This window comes from Rattus norvegicus (genome assembly GCF_036323735.1).
Source record: "Rattus norvegicus strain BN/NHsdMcwi chromosome Y unlocalized genomic scaffold, GRCr8 chrY_unlocalized_13, whole genome shotgun sequence".
Classification (NCBI taxonomy): Eukaryota; Metazoa; Chordata; class Mammalia; order Rodentia; family Muridae; genus Rattus; species Rattus norvegicus.
In genome coordinates, this window is record NW_026947371.1 from 796,108 (window position 1) to 803,968 (window position 7,861).

The window sequence follows — 7,861 nt, forward strand, 5'->3', positions numbered from 1 at the left end:
CCACTGGTGAAGCATAGAGAAGTCTCTACTTTAGAGTGATGTAGTACATACAGGTGTCCTGTGCCACATGAGACATACCTGGTAATGGCACTCTCGAATCTGGTCAATGTAAGGAAAAGTGTTCAGCAAGTAGACCACGGTAGTTCTCAGTGACAGCATCATTAGGACCTCCATGAAAACTCTCTTATAACCTGGTGAGCCCTACCTCCTTCTGTTGTCATGACTGCAACTGCCTCTCAGATTTTCCTTCAATAACTCTAGGGTTTACTAATTGGCCTCTAATTCAGGGACAATTTGGGAGTTAAAACAAAGAGGATGAAGAGATATGATATGGGGAGAAGGAAGCTGGACTTATGTCTTGGTATAAAAAACAAGGAAGAAATATGAGGTGCTTGGGAAAGCTTAGTGTGTCCTTGTTAGGGGTTGAGTGGGATCACTGAAGCCTTTTTCTGTGCCTTCCAAATAAGGGAAACAGGAACTGGGAGACTCTCAGATGCATCTGCACTTCCCTGATCTTTTGCTTCCTGGTAGTCAGAGACTTTATATCATTCATTTCTATATTCCAAAAGTCCTGTGTTGTAAAGGACACAGTTGTATTCCTGACAGGTCATGGACTTTATACATTTTGTCAAAAAGAGAAAGTTACTAAGGAAGATGGGATGGACAAGTATTGTGTCCTCAGCTCAGAGTAAACTCTTCAGTGTTTTGGATACCTATTGTCCAGTTTCTGTCTGTCTGAGACTTCTATCTTGGAGAGAGAAGTGCTCTATTTCAGACTTCATCATCTCAGTCTTTCCACTAGTATTACTCTGTCTATCATTTTAGATTTCCAAGTCAATAGTTATTATTAGTTGGCAGGTTTTTCTTTTCTTTTATATCTCTCATTTTTTAGCAAATTTTATTGGTGTTTTTAACTGGATGTTCCTTTATTTACATTTAAATTGTTATGTCCTTTTGCATTTTCTGGCCCATAAGATCCCTATCTGGTCCCCCTGCCCGTCTTCTATAACCCTTCTTACTACCGCTTGACATTCCCTGGAACTTGGAGTTAAACCTAGGGAGGAACAAGGACTTCTCCTTCCATTGGTACTCACCAAGTCCATCCTCTTCCGCATATGCAGTTGGAGCCATAACTCTGTCCATGTACATTCTTGAACATAGGTCTAGTATCAGAAAGCTCTGGTTCATTAGCATTGTCGTTCTTATGGTGTTAAAGCCCCTTCAGCTCTTGTAATCTTTCCTGAAAATCTACAAACAAGAAGTCCATTTTCAGTTCACTGGTTTGCCACTAGCATTCACTTCTGTATTTGGCATAATCTAGTTGTGTCTCTCAGGAAATATCTATATCTGATTCCTGGAAGAATGCACTTACCTTCATCAATCTTGTCTAGTTTTGGTGTCTGATGTACATGTATGTACTTTTGGTGGCTCCTACAGCTCTGAGTTTAGCTGGAATTTTGACATGGGTTCTGCATATCTAGGTCAAGACTGTAGAATCCACAAATGGCAACACCAAATAGACTCCATCCTGTTTTTTGAAACTTCTGAAATTGAGGCATCACTGGTCCTCAAGTCATTCCTCTAGATGCCCAGCCTCCTATATCTTATGTTTGGCCTTAATAACTAATCATGGTAAAATACTCAAAACCCTCAAGTATGGGAATGAAACTCAGGAAGGTAGATATTGCAGAACTGATATCAAATGGGACTAGAGAACCGAATTCAATAGTCCATGTTGTGCTTTGCTTTTCTGATATCTGGTAATTTTTTGTTAAAATAAGGATTTGGGAATTTATAATTTGAATTAGGTATACAGTATTTACAGTGTTATGCTTACTCTATAGTTGGGCCTCCTTTGTTGCCAAAACCTTTGCAGAAAATGGAATTGGAAGACAGAATTTTTGAGTACACATTGAGGAATATTTTCAAAGTCCCCTATCAACGAATTTTCAATAAGAAATTGAAATACAATATTAATTCAATTAAACGTCTGTAGGGAAAATACTGGCCTTTGGGAAACAGAATACTTAGAATGTTGAACTGAGTCACAGGTATGAACCTGGGGATATAAGTATTATCTAGAAGATCTCCTATATTCCATGTTCCTAAATGTTTTCTACCCATGCCAAGACCCTGACTAACTTTCTCCATTCAGAGCTTTTAACTACTAGTGAAGCAGAGAGAAGTCTCTAGGTTTAGAGAGATGGAGTATGTAAAGGTTTCAACTGTGCAATAGGAGACTCTCCTGGAAAGGACACCCTCGAATCTGGTCAATGAAAGGAACGCTGCTCAGCAGCTAAGGACATGGCAGTTCTCAGTGACATCATCATTAGGCCTCCCTGAAAAATCTTTTGTATCCTGGAGATCCCCGGCTTCTTCTGTGATGTAACAAGTATTGTCCTGACAGGAACTGCCTCTCCGATATTTCTTCAGTACCTCTCTGGTTTACTAATTGGCCACTAATTCAGAGTAAACAGCCATGTGGGAGTGAGAACAAACAGGATGAAGAGATCAGAAATGGGCAGAAGTAAGCTGGCCTTCTGTCTTAGTATTAAAAAAAAGAAAAAAATAAGTGGTATTTGGAAAAGCTCAGAGAGCCCTTGGTAGGGGTTGAGTGGTATTGATGAAGAAATAGACTTGATCTGAGCCTTCCACATATGGGAATCAAGAGCTGGAGCATGTGGACTTCCCTGTTCTTCTGGTTCCTGGATGTCAGAGGGTTTATATCATTTATTTCTTTATTCCAATACCAAGTGTTATGAACGGCACAGTTGATTTCCTGAGAGCTCATGACCTTTACTCTTTTTGTCAAGAAGAAAAGGTCCTAAGGAAGAAGGGAAAAACAAGTATTGTGTCCCTAACTCAAGTTAAACTCCTCAAGGCTTTGCATCCCTATAGTGCAGTTTGTGTCTGACACTGATATCTAGGAGAGAGAAGTGCTTCTAGTTGAGACTTCATCATCTCAGTCTTTATACTAATATTAACCTGACTACCACTTCAGATTTCTGAGTCAATATGTTAGATTACTTGGCAGCTTTCTTCTCTTTTATATCATTTTTTTTTTTACTTTTTAGCAATTTGTTTTCTTTTCAAACTACATGTTTCTATATATACATTGAAAATATGATTTCCTTTCCCAGTTTCCTGCCCATAAGATCCCTACCAGTTTCATTTCCTTCTTCTCTAACCAGCCTTTCTGCTGCATGACATTCCCTTGAACTGAGAGACAAACTGTGGAGGACCAGGCCTCTCTTTCCAATGTTGCCTAAAAAAGGCCATCCTCTGCCACATATGCATTTGGAGCCATAGGTCTGTCCTTGTACTATTTTGTATGTTGGTATAGTATGAGAAAGTTCTGGTTCATTGGCATTGTTGTTTGTATGGGTTTGAAAACACCCTCAGCTCCTCTATCCTTTTTCAAAATTTACGAACAATAGGTCCGTTTTCAGTTCAATGGTTTACTACTAGCATTCACTTCTGTATTTGACATGCTGTATCTGAGTATCTCAGGTAATATTGATATCCGGTTCCTGGCAAATGCATTTCTTACCTTCATCAATCTTATATAGTTTTGTTGGCTGATGTATACATATATACTTTTGGTGGCTCCTACACTTATGTGGTGAAGTGGAATGATAACATGGATTTTACCCAACTATGTCAAGAATGTAGAACTCACAAATGACCATTTCAAAAATACTCCTTCCTATTTTTATAAACCTAATGAAGTAGATGTTTAACTGGTCCTCAAGCCATTCTTCTCCTTTCCCATCATCCAGTATCTTATGTTTGGCCTTAAGATAGAATCACGTTAAAACATCCTAAAACCTCAAGTCTGGCCATTGGAATACTGGAAGCTCAATAGTGTAGTCTTGATATCAAATTGTACAAGAAACCGAAATCAATAGTCCATGTTGTCCTTTGCTTTCCTGATGTCTGGTAATTTTTCAATAAAATAAGAATTTGGGAATTTATCACTTGAAGTAGGTACACAGTTTTACACTTTTTATACTCACTCTATACCTGGGCCCACTTTGTGACCAAAATCATTGCAGAGAATGGAATTGGAAAACAAAATTTTTGAGTACACATTGAGGAATATTTACCAAGTCCCTTGTCATGCCCAACCTCGACCAGCAAAAAAGATATGACCAATGAAGATCTTCTTCAAGCAGTTTTACTCAGGAACCTTGAAACAATCTTCTGACCCCGGGGAACCCCCGGAGAACACTTAAATAGCTAGTGCTGGCTAATCCCAGCAAGCTATCTGGGTCATGCAGACAGGCTATCACTATGCGGAAGCTAGCAAGCCTTGGCAGGTATAGCCAAATAAGGACTTGCTTACTACAAGGAGCGCACACTGTTCGGAGGGTGGAAAGTGGAACCAGCTCGATCTTTGACGCCTGTCACGTCACAGCCGCCTATAGTTCCACCTTTTTGTTTAATTAACCAAGCAGGCAAAGGCACCACTGAGTGTGGTGACCCCCACTGTCTTAGGATCATCCCTTCATTAAACCAGTCTTATGACACCTCTTTGCCCACCAAGTTCCTTAGCTAGAAGAGAGGTTGCCCATAACTGGGGAGGGTCACTCACACATACTCATGCCTGAGGTACAACAAGGTCTTCTGAATAACCTTAAGCCAGGCTTGAGGGGACTGTCCTGCTTCAATTGCTGCAAATACCTGTACCACCATAACAGCGTGCCGCCTCTGAACAAACCTCATTCTACAGAGACAACACAGGCACACTAGGCAGACCAGCAGCAAGAATCCAACTAGGGTTCCCATACCCTCCCACTCCCTCAGATGATTCATAGCAGCCTCAATCCAAAATGACAATCCCGTAGCCAGTCTAGCATATGCACGTGTGGAGTTCACCATCACGATGGCTGCACATAGCTGAACCATTAAGAAATCGAATTCTCCTGTCCAATTTCCTAGAAGATAACTTGACAACTTTTTAGAAAAATTAGATGAGTGGATTTAAAAGTCATGACGTATCGGCATGAGTCTCCGGAACACCAATAGTATCCCCCACAGGGGTTCCATTTGGACCACCATTTGGGTCACACCAAGAAGTGTCAGCAGCAGCAGGATCTTCATTCTTGTTGTACCTCCTGGTAAATCTTTCAGCGACCCACAACGGATCTTGCCGGTCCTGAGGAAACACACAAAGAGACCCTCTTGCCCATGACAACACGGGATCTGGCCAATGTCATAAGCCAGTGATCACGTCTTTCCATTTCACGTAACCTTTCAACATGCCCACCCGACACTGATGTCTGTCAGTGGCAGATAGGCCATCATAATCCAATATTAAAAAATTAAGAGTAAAAGGGGCTAAGGATATCTGTTCCCTGGTAGTTCTACCATGGCCTATTCCCCCTATTTGTTTAATCACGCATTCCTTCAAGGTACGATATGCTTGCTCAACAATACCTTGACATTGGAGATTATAAGGCAGGCCATGGGTCAACTGCATATCCATCTGTTTACAAAAGGATTTGAAAGATATAGCAGTTTAAGCTGGGTCATTATCAGTTTTTAAGTGTTAAGGCTTTTTCCAAACAGCCCAGGCTTATAGGAAGTGTCCAATAACATTGCGTGGCTTTTCTCTACTCATAGGGGTAGCATGAATGACACCTGAACAAGTATCCACAGAAACATGAATGCATTTTAGAGTCCCAAATCCAGATATGTGAGTTACATCCATTTGCCAAATCTTTAGGGGCAAAAGGCCTCTAGGATTAACCCCTACACCTGGGGAATCGTGAAAAGTGATACACTGTTGACATCCTAAAACTATCTGTCGAGCATCTGCTCAAGACAGATGAAACTTCTGTTCTAAGGTCTTAGTAGGCACATGAAATTGTTGATGAAACTGTCCAGCTTGATCCAATGATGAGCTTAAGAAGATGAACTCCATTTGGGTCCATCTATCCACAAGATCATTTCATTGTTAGACAAAAATCTTGACCTCTTTTCAGATCAATTCCTGAAGTTCCCTCAGCAGCTGGCATACCGTGCTGCTAATTTTAATAGGGCTAACCACTTCTAAAATCTTAACTGCATTAACAAATATGATGAATCAGAGAGCAAATTAAAGGCAAAGGAACAATTTTTATACACTTCCTGCACAATCTGGAGTTCAATTATTTGTGGAGAGCTGGGATGATATTGACACAAAATTGGCTCTTGATGGTTAATCATATAAGCTCCACAACCATTTTTTGGATCCATCTGTAAAAATGTTTGGCGCCCCCTGTATAGAAGTACTGGAAGTAACCTTAGAAAGAATATGGGATGTTCTTTAAAGAAGGATAGCAAAGAATGTTTTGGATAATGATTATCTATCTCTCCATGGAATCCACAGCATAATATAACGCAATCACCCACAGTGCCACACAAGATCTTCATCTGCTGACCTGTATAGGGCACTATGATCGAGATTAGGGAAACACCAAAAAATTGTATGCACTTTTGGATCCCATACAGGGCTAATTCTGTAACTGCTGTAGGATAATACTCTACTGATCTAGCTGGAGAAGCCTTGGGATAAAAACAAAGCAGAGGGCCATCTTGGCACAACAATTCTGTGGGTTGCATGTAGGTGGCTAGAATTCATAGCACAATGTCTGCACCCTCCTTACATCGATGTAAAATTGTGCCTTGTAATCCTTTTTCGACCTTCTTTAAAGCTCTCCTTGCTTCATCTGTCAATTGTCTATGAGAATCCAAGGCCGAATCCCCAACTAAAGTATTATAAAATGGTTTTAATTCATAATTTGGTAAATTTAAATAACATCTGACCCAATTAATATCTCCTAATAATTTTTTATAATCATTAAGTATTAAGATTATCTTTCCTCCATTCATCCTCCTGGGGAATAATGATAAAAGGACTTAATTTTGCTCTTAAATAATTTACAAGATTGCCCTTTTGTACCTTTTCCGGAGCAATAATCAATCCCCTACCTTCTAGCAATTTAACTAAATTTCCATATGATAAATCTAAAATCTCTTCATTCTTTGCAGTTAAAAGGATATCATCCATAATATGAGGTGCATGAAACTTCTGTCTTATTGGGGTGATGGCGTTGCCAGAAAAAATTGACATATAGAAGGGCTATTTGGCATACCGTGTAGTATAACTACCGATTCATATTTTTGATCAGGTTCTTCATGTTTGCATGATGGAACAGTAAAAGCAAATCTTTCACTATCCCTTGGACAAAGAGGTATGGAGAAAAAGCAATCTTTTATATCAATCAGTACAGCAGGTCAACAGGCTGGCAGAGAGGATAAAAGAGGAAGCCCACGTTGCACTGGGCTCATGATTTGCAACTGTTGATTATTAACTTGTAAATCATGCATCATCATTCCCTGACTTCTTATATCACATATATTGGGGTATTCCAATATGATACTGATGGTTTTATATGCTTCATAGTCAGCTTTAGCTGTGGCAAGCTTCTCAGAAGAAAGCAGTCACTGAAGAACCCACACTGGCTCCTCTGTTTTCCAGGTAATGGGAACCCTTACTCAGCAGCCCCAAGGAAAAACCCAAGTCCTGATCCTTTTCTCTCTTTTGGGCAGTTATAGGGTTAGTCCTACCCTGCAGGTATTTCCCTATTCCCTTACTGGGAATATAACCCATATGTTTCATAATTTTTTGTGAAGTTTCAGAATACTCAGTGTTCAATTTGAAACCCATATATTTCAGCAAATCTCTCCCTCAAAGGGAAATGGGCAAATCCAACATACAGGGTTGCATAACTCCCGAATGCCCTTCCTGATCTCTCCAACTCAATTGTCTTGCGCTCATATCAGGAGCTCATGCTTAATGGAGACATTGTAATGT